Here is a 16560-nt window from a genome sequence, read left to right as displayed (position 1 = left end):
CTACAAGTGGGGCAGCATTACACAAATCCATGTCACCCTGCATCTGTATGACAATTAACCTATGAGGCCTTCCCAGCTGCTGTAGGTGTTGGGTCAGATACCCTCCGAATGGGGCAATGTAGTAAATCATAGGTGTAACACGTAATGGGTACAAGGAGACAATGACCTACCCTGATGTAGATGTGAATCCCTGCACAAACAGGTGGGCAATGTAGAAGTCCCACCGAACCACGATAGCAACGCGTGTGTGTTGAGCGAATGGTGACCGACAAACTCTGTCCCCTGATCCCTGGTAATCACCCCTTCAGTGGACAGCCACCTATATGCTGGACAGGGGTGACCTAGTACTCCTCGACAGGTATGATGTTGCATTACTTAGCATTTAGCTGTGGGACATGTCCCTGACAGCAGATATGCATATCTGGGAGGCCCCTTTGAAGGATATCTGTGTCAGATGTCCGTCCCACTATGGCACCTGTTTCGCAGTCAACTACAAACAATGTTGCCCATAACACCCCTGTGTGTGCCTGTACTGTGGAAATGTAGATGTATGAGAGGAGTGGACCCAGGGAAGGGCCCCATGGGACACCGCCATGACAGGCAGTAGGTCTGACATGCTGCCAGCAACTATGACCACGTGGGTTGTGTCACATAGACAGTTTACAACACATCCTGTGATGTACGTGTTCACATCCCAGCCAATGGGTTTGTCAACGATACCTGAGGGGGGTAATGTGTTGAAGGCTTTTGCCAGGTCGAGGTAGGCTGTATGGACTGCAAGACCCCCATCAATGGCCTCGGTGACTGTCCCGAAAATGTCAACCATGCTTTAAAGGCATGAACCGCACCTGAACAAGCCAAACCGTGTTGGATGCAAAGTATGCATGTCCCCTATGCCTTCATCTACGAGCCGCAGTATGATCCCTCCCCATGTCTTTGCAGATAGGTCTCCTCATGGTAATGGGACAGTAATAACCAGGGTCAGTGGAGGCATTGGCCCTGTGACGTGGGACTACAGTTGCCGTGTGACACAACCTGGGTACGTTACCTGAGGTGAGGCTACAAAGAAATAGCTGTCCTAACTGTGGGTCTAATTCCTCAATGAGATAGTGGAGTACACAGTCGGGTCACCAGCTGGTCTCATGGATGCTATGTCCACTACCCTGGAGAGAGCATGTCCCACCCGTGTATCACAGAACATTTGGGGACCACAAACCGCTGGTACAGACATCTCCTCATGTGGGGGGGAGGGTGTGGAGATGTCCTCACCGAACTTGTCTGCCCGTATTTTGGCAATGTGTGTATGTTGAGTAAACTCCACATCTTCGCGAACCCAGTCAGAGCATATGTGGGAGTGACCTCCCAGGTGTCGAGCATAGCAAATGAAGGTGGTATGATTGTCAGCCAGGTCCATGTAGGTATATCTGTGGAACGTGCCCTGGACCATGTCATGACAGCCTGTAGCTCTACACATATGATGACCAAGGGTGTCATACCTCACAAGGTGTCTGCTCCGCCTTGTAGTAGCCACCTCCTCTTGTTGTACAGCCTGTGTATGGCTGGGGTACACCACACTGGATGCTTGGCATTGGTACAATGAACCACAGTTGGGTAAGGGAATGCCTGGTTCATGCAGTCCTGTAGGTACTGGTAGACGGCATATGTGAGTGATGCAGTGGCTGCAGTACTGTCGACCACTGGCTCAGGGTCCTTAAAGGAGACCACAGTAGTGTGCAGAATTGGGAAGTCTGCCTCTGAGCAAGCAATGTGTATGGTAACTGGCAACACTCACAGCAACGGATGCCAATAGCAGAAGCCATTGTCCAAATAACATAGATTACCTTCGGCATGACAATATGTATTATCATACATGTATTGACACGTGTCTGCTAATTACAATTGCAAATGGCCAGTAAGACCGGGCTAAAGTTCCCATGATTTACCTAGTCTGGAGGTGTTGTTCCGACAATAAAGTGGCGATACCTCCCAACCGTAACCTCTGGGGATTAATTAAAGTGGTTGTTAACCTGCAACATTGGATGTACACCATTGGGTTCTGGTCTCGGAAAACATGGTTCCTGTAGCACTACACAGTATGGGTAGTCAAGCAGACATCCGTGATTGTTGAACACACAGCATCAGTCAAACCCACTGGCCACAAGGACACAGTCCGACAAGCTCTACACTTTACATATGCACAGTGGTGTCCATTGTAGGACCCAAAAATTTATTCAAGGAATGCGTGCCGCTTCCATCATCACCTACATGAACTCATTGTCGTGACCACGTCACAGCCACACATATGCACCGCAAGCATGTTTAATGTTGATGATAGCTGTCCAAGAAATGCAGCACATATGCACAGAAATACCCAGGGTACCGGGTCCATAGAAGTGCGTCCACATCACAGTCCCGCACACATGAAGGATGTGTAATGGGTACTGTCGACTGTTGCAGTCAAGGGATCCTGGGTATGTAGAAACTGGGCTCGGTGTTGTTTCGCAGGTAATCCTTTGTCCCGCCCCGTGGGAGGGATGTGTGCGTAGCACCTGCCTTACTCTCCACTAATAATGCAAACCATCCACCGGAGAATGCTAAATGCAGGTGTGAAATGTGTACAGCCCTATACTAGTGTCCAGTAGGCAATTCTCATGGATGGACAAGCGACGCCAAGATGGCACCCACAACTGCAAACCCGGGGAAATTACACAGCCGCGGTAAGGCATAACACAGGAAATATACATAGGGACTGCAGTTGACATTCCACATACAAAGTTGGACCGCCGTGCCAACACCGGCGTACACAGCACTCAATCTGCCAGCAACAAAATGAGGAGCACCCGCTACCATACAGCGGAACAGATGTGCAACCTGTGGAACACATACTAATGGCACACCCACAACGTCAAGTAGGATATGTAAACTATGGCATTCCCACCTATGAAGACAACATGGTTAAATGAATACATAGGTGATCAACATGTTCCGGTGGTGTTATGTTGAAAATACAGTGACGGATATGTCCTATTGGGATGTCTGAGGTTTATTTGAAGCAGTTGCTAACCAGCATCTTTGGATGTATAACATGTGTTCACAGTACTAAATCACCTGGTTACATAGCACCACGTAGAATGGGTAGTCAAACAGACATCCGCGATTGCAGAACATACAGCAGCAGTGAAAAGCACTGGCCATTTGGACACAGTCCAGCAACATCTAACTTGACATATGCACATTGGTGTCCATTGAAGGACCCAAAAATACATTCTCACAGAACCCACTCCAGCCGTGTCCGAACAACAGACGATGATATAGCCGTGACTACGGCACAGTTAGACATATGCACCACCAGCGTGTTTAAGGTTGCTGACAAGAGTCCATGAAATGCAGGACATATGAACAGAAATACCCAGATCGACGTGTCCATACATGTGCGTCCACATCCCAGTCCCGCACGCATGAAGGATGTGTAATGGGTACTGTTGAGGGTTGCAGCCATGGGATTTTGGGTATGCAGAAATGGGGCTCTGTGTTGTCTGGCAGATAATCCGTTGTCCCGCCCCGTGGGAGGGATGTGGGCGTAGTACCTGCCTTACTCTCTACTAATAATGCAAAGCATCCACCGGAGAATGCTAAATGCAGCTGTGAAATGTGTACAGCACTATACCAGTGTCCATTGGACAGTTCCCATGGATGGACAATCGTACGGCCAAGATGTCACCCATAAATGCAAACCTGGTGGAATCACACAGCTGTGGTAAGGCACAACACAGGGAATACAGATAGGGACAACAGTAGAGACTCCACATACGATGTCAGACCGCCGTGCGAATACCGGCATACACAGCACCCAATCTGCTAGAAGGTGAATGGGGATCACTCGCTACTATACCGCGGAACACATGGCCGACCTGTGGAACACATACTAACGGCACACCAACAACGTTAAGTGGGAAAGTCATAGGATCCTGACACTATGGCGTTCACGCTTATGAAGAACATCCGTCAATGATTTAATAGGATCTACATTCTTTGGTTGTGTCCGTGTGCCAATACTGTGGCGGACATATCCTAATGGGACATTGGAGGATGACCTAAAGCTTCTCCTAGCCTGCATCACTGGATCTACACCATCCGGTTTCGGTTTAGAATACCCTGGTCAACGTAGCACTACATAATATGGGTAGCAACCACACATCCGCGATGGGGGAACATACAGCAGTGGTCAAACCCACTAGCCAGATGGACACAGTCCAACAAGGTCTACACTGTACATGTGCACAATGGTGTTCATAGTAGGGCCCCAGAGATTCATCCGTACGCAATGTCAACCAGCCATGATCGGGAGACCCGAAATAACTGACAGCCGTGTCTATGGTACAGCCAGACATATGCACCCCCAGCGTGTTCAGGGTTGATGACAGCTGTCCACAGAGGGCGTGACATATGTACAGATATTCCCATATTGTAGAGCCCATAGATGTACGTCCACATCCCATTCCCGCACATGCAGGATGTGTAATGGGTACCGTCGAGGGCTGCATCCATGGGATCCTGGGTATGCAGTAACGGGGCTCGGTGTTGTTTGGCAGATAATACGTTGTCCCGCACCATGGGAGGGATGTGGGAGTAGCACGTGCCTTACTCCCCACTGATAGTGCAAAGCATCCACCGTCTAATGCGAAATGCAGGTGTGAAATGTGTACTGCTCCATATCAGTGTCCAGTAGACACTCGCGAGGGATGGACAAGCGTAGGACCGAGATGGCACCCATAACCACGAACCTGGTGTCACCACACGCTGCAGTGAGGCATAACACAGGTAATACAGATGGGGAAACCAGTAGACACTCCACATACAAAGCCAGACCGCTGTGCCAATACCGGTGTACACAGCTGTCAATATGCCAGCACCGGAATGGGGTTCACACGCTCCATCGCTGAGACATGGGTGACCTGTGGAACACATACCAATGGCACAATATCAACGTCAGCTAGGAAAGCCATACGATGGTGAAACTATGGCGTCCCCACCAATGAAGGACATCCTTCTGTGAAGTAATACTGTTAATGTCAATTGACCATGGAATACACATAATCCACATCAAAGACCCGCTGGCACCTTATGGCACACAAAGCACGACACACATAGGTAGATGATACAGTCAACGTAGACGTGTCGTCCACGACAGGTCACATGTGGTATCCAAAGGTTACTCCATAGACATGTCAGTGCTATCACCCGTACGCTCCGTGAGACGTACACATAACATAGACGTGTCCAGGCTTTATATATCCCCCCTTACTCTTCCATGTGTTACCTTCTGTGCAAACAATGAACATGTAACCACAGCATAGAAAGCACAGACGCAATGTTTACCACACACACACATGTTAACACCTCAGAAGGCATCCTATTAACACATGTATCATATGATATTGTACTATGCCGAATACTCATCATTGAATGATCTAACAATGTATATGGCAGATATGCACAGCATATCACTGTAATACAGCGGTACAGAACTGAATGAGTGGACGAATGTGTGCTAACCCTACATCTGTACCTAAACTACATCCATGTTACGGGGGCTTGCTCCACCTGCCTCTCAAAAGAGGCCTCATCAGTGTTCCATCGGTCAGCCCTAGTGTGTGGGCAACCCTCCACCTACTAAACCAAATAGATCCATACTATAGCATAGCTGATGAGGTCCCCTCTGGTATTACAACCTGGACATCGTAAAGCCGAATGTAGATGTATGCCTTGTGATCTGCCCACATCCGGCCGTGGCGTACAGCATCCTGCGGCTGGCCAGGCGCCCGCACTACTAGGGCCACCTGTCTAGTAGGTGTGTCATGTAGGTATACCATGATGGGGGCACCATGTGCTGTGGTGGTGGGCGCCAAGGAGCCCTACAGCCTAGGGCAGCAGTCGATCTAAGTCCGCAGCCGTAGGAGGGGTAGTACAGTCTGCAGGTATGAGCAGACGTGCACATGAAACTGCGGTCCACAAGGATTAGCCATGGTGGCGACACATGCACAGATGGCCATAGCGGGACACACACACAACCATGCATACAGCACAGGTAGACATACACATACCATAACTAGCCAAGTACACACAAGGTGTATGGCGTGTACGGGTACACTGCCAGGACAGCAAGGATAGCTGTGTGTTACAATATCCAGCAGATGTCAATACGGTGTTCTGGAATACGGACAGTGCATGGACAATGAGTGGATATGCAACGGACCACAGTCATATGTGTCTCCCGTGCAAATATGTGATACATGGGAAAGACAGCTGTCCATGCTAGAGCAGCAGTACGGCCACAACATAGGTACGTAGATATACAATGACAGAGATACAGACGGACACATGTGGCAGGCCCGGGTGTGTCATGTACACAGCATCACCCCAGCACACCATAGCATGGTGTACGTGGAGATCACGCTACGGTGGTCGCCGACCACAACAGACACACAAGCGGTACACGAACTGCATACCGCCATCCAGAAACACAGGGATAGGTTCATAGGTTCATAGGTTCATACTAGGCTATCTGCCCGAGGGCATTTACAAGCCTAGCCCATAGTTTTGTGGCTTACGCCACCCCTTTAGTATGGGGAACTATACCCATTATTTTGCTGTGCCTCTGTTGAGCAGTGACACTGAGGTAATCCCTGGGGTATATCTGCGATCTCCCATCCATTGGTCAAGATTTCTCTTGAACAAGGCCAGCGAGGTGCTCTGCCTCACATATACCGGGATTTTATTCCACAGCATAGGGAGTCTTTGGGTGATGAATCTATCCCTCCAGCACGTCCTATTAATAGCCGTGTCGAGGTTTAAGTCTCTCGCCCTTGTGGCTCTGATGGATCTAGATTTTTTGAGGTGAAGCATATTCATCAAATATGGGTTTGACATGGCCTTGTATGTTAGGCAAAGGTCACCTCTGAGCAAGCTGGCGACTGAATAGAGCTGGAGTTCTTTCAGTCGGGCAGCATAGGACAGATGTTTGAGACCCTTTATCCTTTTGGTGAGGAACTTTTGTGGCCTCTCCAGCTGCTGCAAGTGTCTGGTCAGATACATTCCGAATGGGGCATTATACTCAATCATTGGTCTGATGAGTGATGAGTATAAGGGAGACTATGACCTCCCTTGATCTAGATGAGAATCCCTTCATGATGAGGTGGGCAATGTAGAAGGTCTTCCTAACTACTTTAGCTACATGGGTGTCGAATGACAGACTACTATCAACCTGGGTCCCCAGGTCCCTGATAACTTCTTCTGTGCTCAGTGGATTGCCACCTATTTGGTAGCTAGGGGTAACCTTGTTTTTCCCGAAGGGTATGACTATGCATTTTTTGGCATTTAACTTTAGGCCATGGCTCTGGCACCAGTTATCCGTTTCTGTGAGACCCTTCTGAAGGATATCTGTGTCAGATGTGTTTTCTACTATGGCGCCAGTTTGCAGTCATCTGCAAACTTTGTCAGCCATAACCCTCCTGTGTTTGCTTGTACTTGGAAAAGTAGATGCCAAACAAGAGTGCCCAGGACTGAGCCCTGTGGTACACCACTTGTGACAGGCTTTGAGTCTGACATGGCGCCAGCAACTCTGACCCTGTGGGTTCTGTCACTCAGCCAGTTTGCAACCCATCTTGTGATGTATGGGTTAACATTTAAGCTGATGAGTTTTTCAATGATACCGAAGTGGGGTATTGTATCGAAGGCCTTCGCCAGATCGAGGTAGGCTGTATGGACTGCCTTTCCTCATCAATGGCTTTGGTGACTGTTTCAAAAAGTCAACCAAGTTTAGAAGGCATGCTCTGCCTTTGACAAAGCCAAACTGGGATGGATCCAAAGTCTGCAAATTTCCTATGTCTTTATTTATGAGGTCCATTATGATCCTCTCCATGGCTTTGCAGATAAGGCTTGTCAAGCTAATGGGCGGTAATTTCCAGGGTCGGTGGAGGCACCCTTTGTGAAGTGGGACCACAGTTGCAGTCGCCACCCCTGGAACGTATCCAGAGGTAAGACTATGATTAAACAGCTGTCCTAGCTGTGGGTTTAATTCCTCGTTGAGTTCGTGGAGCACACAGCGGGGACACCATCAGGTCCCATGGATGCTGTGTTTTTTGCTTTGGAGAGAGCAGTTCTCACTTGGGCGTTGGAGATGTTTGGGGGGCTGCAATCGCTTGGTATAGATATCTCTCCTTTTGGGGGGGAGTTTGCACTGAACCTGTCAGCCAGTATGTTGGCAATGTCTGTAGGATCAGTAATCTTCACATCATTTTGAACTAGTTCTGAGCATATCTGGGAGTTTCCTCCCAGGTTTCTAACATAGCTAAAGAAGGCCTTATGATTGTCTTTTGAGTCTTTAGCTATTTTTCTCTCAAAATTTGCTTTGGATGATTTTATGAGAGCTCTTAGTTTTTACTTATAGTGATCAAGGGTGTCTTACCTTTTAAGGATTTTGCTCTATCTTGTAGTAGCTTCCTCCTTTTGTTGTAGAGTTTGTTTATGGCTGGGGTCCACCAGACTGGATGCTTGCCTTTGGTACAAAGAGTCTTTGTTTTGCTTGGGATTGCCTTATCCATGCAGTCCTGCAGGTGCTGGTAGAAGGCATTTGTAAGTGATTCAGCGGCTTGAGTACTGTTTTCCTTGGCTCGGGGACCTTAAAGGAGACCACACTAGTCTTTAGAAGTGTGAAGTCGGCTTTCGAGAAGTTTTTTACTGTGGTCTTTTTTATTTCAGGTGGCGGCAGGATAGGTGTGTTATGCGTAAACCACAAGGCAATACCATATGAACCCATGCAGCTGGGAGCATGGACACACACACACACATGTGGCAGGCATGTTGTTTGACCACACACCCACATACCCAAACGCACAAACGTACAACACAGGTATGGAATGTGCTACGTGGACCACCGAGCACACCACCAGCAGAGGCACATGTACAGGTGGGTGGCAACATCCATAAAGGAATGGCCGCTGATAGCCGAGGTATGTGTTGCGAAGCGTCTAAAAGCTAGTTCATCTGCAGAGGCAGCTGGAAACACACACACACACAGAAGGGCCGGGAGTCGAACCTACGCCTATCTACATGATTTCACTACAGTATGAAGCATTTACAGAATGTGCTACCGAGTTTACTGAGCACAGCGCTGTCAGAGGCATACTTCTAGGCGGGCGACATCACTTGTAAGACAATAGCCGGCAATAGCCGAGGTATGTGTTGCGAAGCGTCTAAAATCTAGTTCATTTGCAGAGGCAGTTGGAAACACACACACACACACGGAAAGACTGGGAGTCGAACCTACGCCTATCTACATGATTTCACTACAGTATGAAGCATTTACAGAACGCGCTACCGAGTTTACTGAGCACAGCGCTGTCAGAGGCATACTTCTAGGCGGGCGACATCACTTGTAAGACAATAGCCGGCAATAGCCGAGGTATGTGTTACGAAGCGTCTAAAAGCTAGTTCATCTGCAGAGGCAGCTGGAAACACACACATACATGGAAGGGCCGGGAGTCGAACCTACGCCTATCTACATGATTTCACTACAGTATGAAGCATTTACAGAACGCGCTATCGAGTTTACTGAGCACAGCGCTGTCAGAGGCATACTTCTAGGCGGGTGACATCACTTGTAAGACAATAGCCGAGGTATGTGTTGCGAAGCGTCTAAAAGCTAGTTCATCTGCAGAGGCAGTTGGAAACACACACACACGGAAGGGCCGGGAGTCGAACCTACGCCTATCTACATGATCTCACTACAGTATGAAGCATTTACAGAATGCGCTACCGAGTTTACTGAGCACAGCGCTGTCAGAGGCATACTTCTAGGCGGGTGACATCACTTGTAAGACAATAGCCGGCAATAGCCGAGGTATGTGTTGCGAAGTGTCTAAAAGCTAGTTCATCTGTAGAGGCAGTTGGAAACACACACACACACATGCAAGGGCCGGGAGTCGAACCTACGCCTATCGACATGATCTCACTACAGTATGAAGCATTTACAGAACACGCTACCGAGTTTACTGAGCACAGCGCTGTCAGTGGCATAGTTCTAGGCGGGTGACATCACTTGTAAGACAATAGCCGGCAATAGCCGAGGTATGTGTTGCGAAGCGTCTAAAAGCTAGTTCATCTGCAGAGGCAGCTGGAAACACACACACATGGAAGGGCCGGGAGTCGAACCTACGCCTATCTACATGATTTCACTACAGTATGAAGCATTTACAGAACGCACTACCGAGTTTACTGAGCACAGCGCTGTCAGAGGCATACTTCTAGGTGGGTGACATCACTTGTAAGACAATAGCCGGCAATAGCCGAGGTATGTGTTGCGAAGCATCTAAAAGCTAGTTCATCTGCAGAGGCAGTTGGAAACACACACACACACACACACACACACACACACACACACACACACACACACACACACACACACACACACACAAGGGCCGAGAGTCGAACCTACACCTACCTACATGAACTCACTACAGCATGAAGCATTTACAGAACGCGCTAACGGGATTACTGAGCACAGCACTGTCAGGAGGCATACCCCTAGGTGGGTGGTATCATCTGCAGAGGCAATGCGTCCGATAGGGAATGAAGACAGAGTGCGCAGTCACGCAGCCTGTTACCATCCCAAGGTGGCCGTACAGTAACACGTTAGTGCTGCAGTCAGGAATACCAAATAACTAGTGATCAGTACATCACGACAGGAATACGGGATGCACCACATGACACTTTACCCTATGGGAGGGCATCCGTCGTGCAGGATGTAGGCAGCCAATGTGGCATGACAGCCACATATGTGTCACCTGGATGGTCACCATGGCTATACAGGATGCCATTGGCCATGGCTACATGCCCAGTTGCAGACATCGGTGACGACTGTCGTGTGTACCCCCGGCGGGTGTACTGGCCATGCCTCCCACACCTAGCGGTTGCAAAGGGGAGACAGACATGCTCACGGGGTATCAACGCAGTCGGGCGCGGTGTGCACTGTCCTGTGTGTCTATCTACACAGCTGCTTACTGGGCATGCTCAGACACTTAGACTCGGCACAGAGCAGACATGCATACACATGGAGCAACAGCATGGGTGGCAGAATGTGGACCGTCGTGTGTCCAGCCACACAACAGCAACCCAGCCATGGCACAGACGTGGCCATTGCGAAGGGGATACAGGCATGCACCCGGGGTATTACTGCAGTCGGGCGCGGTGTGCACTGTACTGTGTGTCCATCTACACAACTGCTTACTGGGCATGCTCAGACACTTAGACTCGGCACAGAGCACACATGCATACACATGGTGCAACAGCATGGGTGGCAGAATGTGGACCGTCGTGTGTGCCCAGCCACACAACAGCAACCCGGCCATGCCACAGATGTGGCCGTTGCAGCGGGGAATATCCAGGTGCAATTAACCATGGGTAGGACCACCCTACAGTTTGTTGCATGCTACAGACCACCCTCCCAAATCCAGGATACCTGCACAGCCATCCTGAGGACACTGGTGAGTGTGCATGCTCTCACAACAGCACCGTATTGGGTGACGTCAAGCACCCATACATAGACTGGGAACATTACCCATGACACAACACCCTACGCCACAGGTCCTGGGTGTTCATACACGTGACCGCTGTGAAACAGCCATGAACCATACCCACTAGGGGGGGACGTATACCAGTTCTGCCCATCACACATGGGGAGGAAATGCTCCACACAGGATGTGCATCCCTCAATGGTGATGTCAGACCATATAGTGTATCCACTGGTAATCCACATCCTGCACCCAACACTGGCATGGGAGACCTAAGTGAGGACCTCTTCACAGCAAACCACAGACATCATACGACCGGTGTGGTACCCTACAAGTCCACCATGCCAGTGGTGAACACAGGCCGCACTGCCAACTCCCTTACAAATGCCTTCTCTGAGCACACAGGGATGTCTGCACCAAGTGATCATGATAACATCAGGACCTTGTCCACCAAAGGTAGGCACATGGTCTGGTGGACCACAGCCACTGACAAACCGTACATCAGCAGTTGGAGCTAATACATGACGGAGCATTATCAGTACCAGGGAAGCCATCACCCATTCATACCAGCGTCAACATACGGCCACACATACAATCATCCAAGGCCACTTGTGGTAGTGGTACTGCAGAGGGCACATGAGACAACCATAGGGCCTTCCTCAACTGTGGTAGGGACATGGGTGGGAGCGCTGAACATGGCCAGAAATGATCCAGAATGGTACAACGGTCACTGCACCCACAGACATTGTCAACAAACCAGCGGACATGTCCCATGCATACATCCACCCCCCCCCCAGAGGGGACATATCCATCCCACCAGAGTCTAGCCTCGAAACATCTCATATGCCCTGGAGTAATCTGATATCTGTTAGATGGTTAACACAGCACCAATGGGCCCCGATGGTGTCCCTGGCTGTGTGCTACCCAACCTCATTGAGGCCCTCACCCCACACATAAGGCCACTGTCTCATGTTAGCCTTACTACGGGCTAGGTCCCCGCTGGATGGCATATGGCATCTGTGGTCCCACTATGCCAGGGTAGTGCTGTTATGGACTGCAGACATTACCGCCCTATCAGCTTGACAAGCCTTGTCTGCAAAGCTGCGGGGAGGGCCATACAGGTGCCCATGAATACAAACAGTGGTGTACAGCCAATACCGGAACATACCCACAACAACTTAGTCAAGGGCAGATGCTGCCTCCCAAACCTGCTTGTCCTGTCTGGAGCAGTCACCAAGGCCATTGATGGGGGTAGGTCGGTTTGCACACACTACCATGCCCTGGTGGGAGCGTTCAGAACGCACTCCACGTGGGTCTCATGGAAAGGCTCACCAGCGTACATGTGGGGACATAAGTCACACGATGGTTCTCAGAATGGTTGGAGGTCACACCACACAGGGTGTGTGTTCCTGGTGCCGTGTCAGACTAAAAGCTGGTCTCGAGTGGAGGCCCACAGGGCTCTGTCCTGGGCCCCCTGTCATTCGGCATTCGACCTTACAATGTGCATGCCAACATAGGGGGATTGTGGCAGACAAGGTATGCAGATGACTGCACACCGGCCACCATACCCAACACCCCATCTGACACGGACATCCACCTAGGGCCATACACATGGATAACTGGTGCGAGAGCCATGGCCTGTTGCTACATGCCAGAGAAGGTGCAGACCTACCCAGTGTGAAGGACATGTTTGCCCCAACGTAACATGTAGGTGGTGATCCATTCAACATGGTGGACGTGTTCATGGAAATGGGTACCAGACCTGTCAGTAACCTCTGTCAACACACACAATGCCAATGTGGGTGGGAAGACATTCCACTGTGGCCACCTGGTCTGGAAGGAATCACATCCACATCACGGGTGTTCATTGTACCCTGTACACATCACACACCACAGCAATGATTGCGCATAATGGCACATGTGGGCTGTACCTAACCTGACACCTGCAGCACTCGGAAGGACCACAAACATTCCACGAGGCGGGGATAAAGGTGCTGGGACATGTGTCTCACACTGCCCGACCAAGGGGACTCCGGATGTATACCTTCCCAGCACGTCTGCTCTGTGGTGATCTGTGCCTGACATACACAGCCATGTCCAACCTGGGTGACATGGACAAGTTCCACCTCCTAGGCTCTGGGCAAACACGGCCACAGAAGCAACTTACACACACCTCACCACAAAGATGACTAGGATGTGCTGGGGGAACAGGGTCAACGCCCAGAGAACCCTACAACATGGAGAGGATTGCCAGCCCATGTGAAGCAGAGGCCCTGACTGCCTTTGTGCAGGAGTAATCATGACATGTGGATGTGTGATCATGAGTATGCACCAGGCATCATCTCTGTGTCAGTGCTGGACAGGGGACAGGAGACTGATGGATGTGGTACCCTCATCCTAAGGGGTGTTAGCAGCCACACACAGTCTTGCTAGGTTTACACATGCCGTAGGGCACATAGCCTGGTATGTACATGTGCACCTATGTACCTATGTAGGGGTCCATGCCGGTTGCGGTACCTGTGCTATGCTGCTATTGCCAGATGTGCCTGTGGGTACCCCACGACTACACGTGGGGAACTGATAACAGTGCTCCCAGTGGGCACATGTAAGTACACCATACGTGGCATACGGGTTAACTGAACCAATATGGTGCTACACATGTAACCAACACGCATACTGTGTACACAGAACAATGAATGCTGCACCTGCACTACATGGTATATCTGCTGCATGATGTCAGTGCACAAACCACATCACATACGCACCTGTCACCTGCCATACACAGCCACCACAACATACACATGACATACTATGCAGACACAGGTATCACATACACCTCTCACTATGTTGTCCACCCTGTGCATCAGAATATGTTTGCATAACCGTGCACCAATGGTGTAGCTCACGATTATGTGGCAGAGACTTCATCATATGCACAGGGTGATATGTGTGCCACAGGCATAGGCTGGACCAATGGATGACATCATGTGTGTGCGTAAGGGCCTGTGCATTTACTGGGCATGACTGTGCAGAATGCATGCGGATGTGGTGGAGCCCTACAGTTGTGTTTGCTGTGTGTGGGTATGTGTGTACACAGTTCAGTCATCTGTGATGCCTACACGGGGTATACTTGGCAGCCCCAGACTGTACAGTGCAGGTGGTATGGCTCACTGTGTCGGCCTGCGGCGACGTGACCCGTGCCTGCCTGGGGTCGCACGGGCACTACCGGGTGGAGGTATAGCGTGGCCACTCTCCGATGACACATGTCCGCTGGAAATGTGTCCACGCCAGGGCCATCCAGGGCCACGTCCATGTGGCCTGCTGTGTCCTGGTGTGGTCGGTGTAGTAGCAGCTGCACTGCTGCTGCTACCAGCACTGTGTGGGTGGGCATGGGTGGTGGCACGCACACGTTGACCTGTACTTGTTGGTGTTACTAGCCCACGGCCACGTGCCCTATGCCTCACCCCTACCAGGTGTTTCTGCACGGACAGCTCACGCTCACGGATGGCCATGCCTTGGTCGAGGATCCTAGCCATCTCACCCAATCTCCTATCCAGAACATCGGCAAGATGCTGTTGGGCATTCGCCAATGACTGGATGTTCTCATTTAAGGAATGGATTGCGGACCTCTGCAGCCTCTGCCCTTCCTGGTTCTGCCGTTCGGCATGTGCCTGCACCACCATTACAGTCTGGAACATGCGTCTGGTTATACCAGCTGCTGCACCCTGTACGGCAGGTGTATGTCTAGCAGTGCTCCTACGAGCAGCACCTGCCACATGCCTGTGTGGCACTCCACCAGTCATTACACTGGCAATGTCGTGTGTACCCGCACCTTCTGCAGCCACCACACATTCCTGCTCGGTGCCAACAGACGCTGACTGTCCGTCATCTATGGGCAATGGTGTTGCGGTATGTGTCGGCATCTGAACCGTGTGTGGGATGAAAGGGACGTATGTGTGATGTTCTCCAATGGCACAGTGTCTGCCTGTGACGACCCTGCCTGTGCCTCATGCACATGGTCATCACCACTAGTATCTGTGGGGACACTAGCATCAGATGGACCGCAGGAGGGGAATGCACCTACAGCACCTGTCAATACAGAGACATACCGTAAGTTACATTACAGACATGCTAACACACAGCCACACACACACACACGCTGACACACACACGTGGACGCACACACATGCAGACACATCATGCATGTGATATTGCATGTGGTATGCAGCATTCCCACACCACAGCCCAGTGAATGCAGCCCAGACATTAATAGTGGCAGTATGCATACTGCCCTGGAGTGCACACTACAACAGGCAGGTGTCTGTTAGTAGGCATGCAGTACACACATTCATGGTAGTTTGCATGCATCACCGTGATACACCGTGTGGCCACGGGCAAGTTAACTGTACACATGGCTGCCATCACTATGTCATGTACACCGCAAACATGTGCGGTATCATGTGGACATGTGTCAATGGTGTCCCACCACATGCACCACATCACAACGGATGTCACAGTGCAGTGTTATGTGTACAGTCTACAAATACAATGCATCTGTAACAAGGATGTCTGTGCATGTGTGGTTGGTGTGAGCTGTGTACATAGCTGTGCAGTGTGGAGTATGGGCACTGTGCCACTGCACGGTAGCAGGACACCGGTATGTTTCTGTGCGATGCGTGACCTGGACGCATTACATTGCCATGTCTGAAAACCAGTTCAGCTGCTCAGCAGCACATATATGGTGGACATTGGTGGCACCTCTATTGGCTGGGGACAGTCATTCCATTTCACTGGTGTACCACATCGGATGTCCAGGGGGTCCACTACAGTGATGAGCCCACTATGTGTGGACAGGGTGCAACGGTGACTACCCACTGCGGATGTACTGTGTGGCAACATGCCTGTAGGTATCACCCATGGCCTTGTTTGTCTGGGTCATCGACAATTGTGTGTGATGGACCTCGTGCACACGGCCCTGTGGTGGCACATG

Source organism: Protopterus annectens, chromosome 7.part0, assembly GCF_019279795.1.
Source record: "Protopterus annectens isolate FY-2018-M chromosome 7.part0, PAN1.0, whole genome shotgun sequence".
Taxonomy (NCBI): domain Eukaryota; kingdom Metazoa; phylum Chordata; order Ceratodontiformes; family Protopteridae; genus Protopterus; species Protopterus annectens.
The sequence above is the reverse complement of the archived record's forward strand: the minus strand, read 5'-3'. Positions refer to the sequence as shown.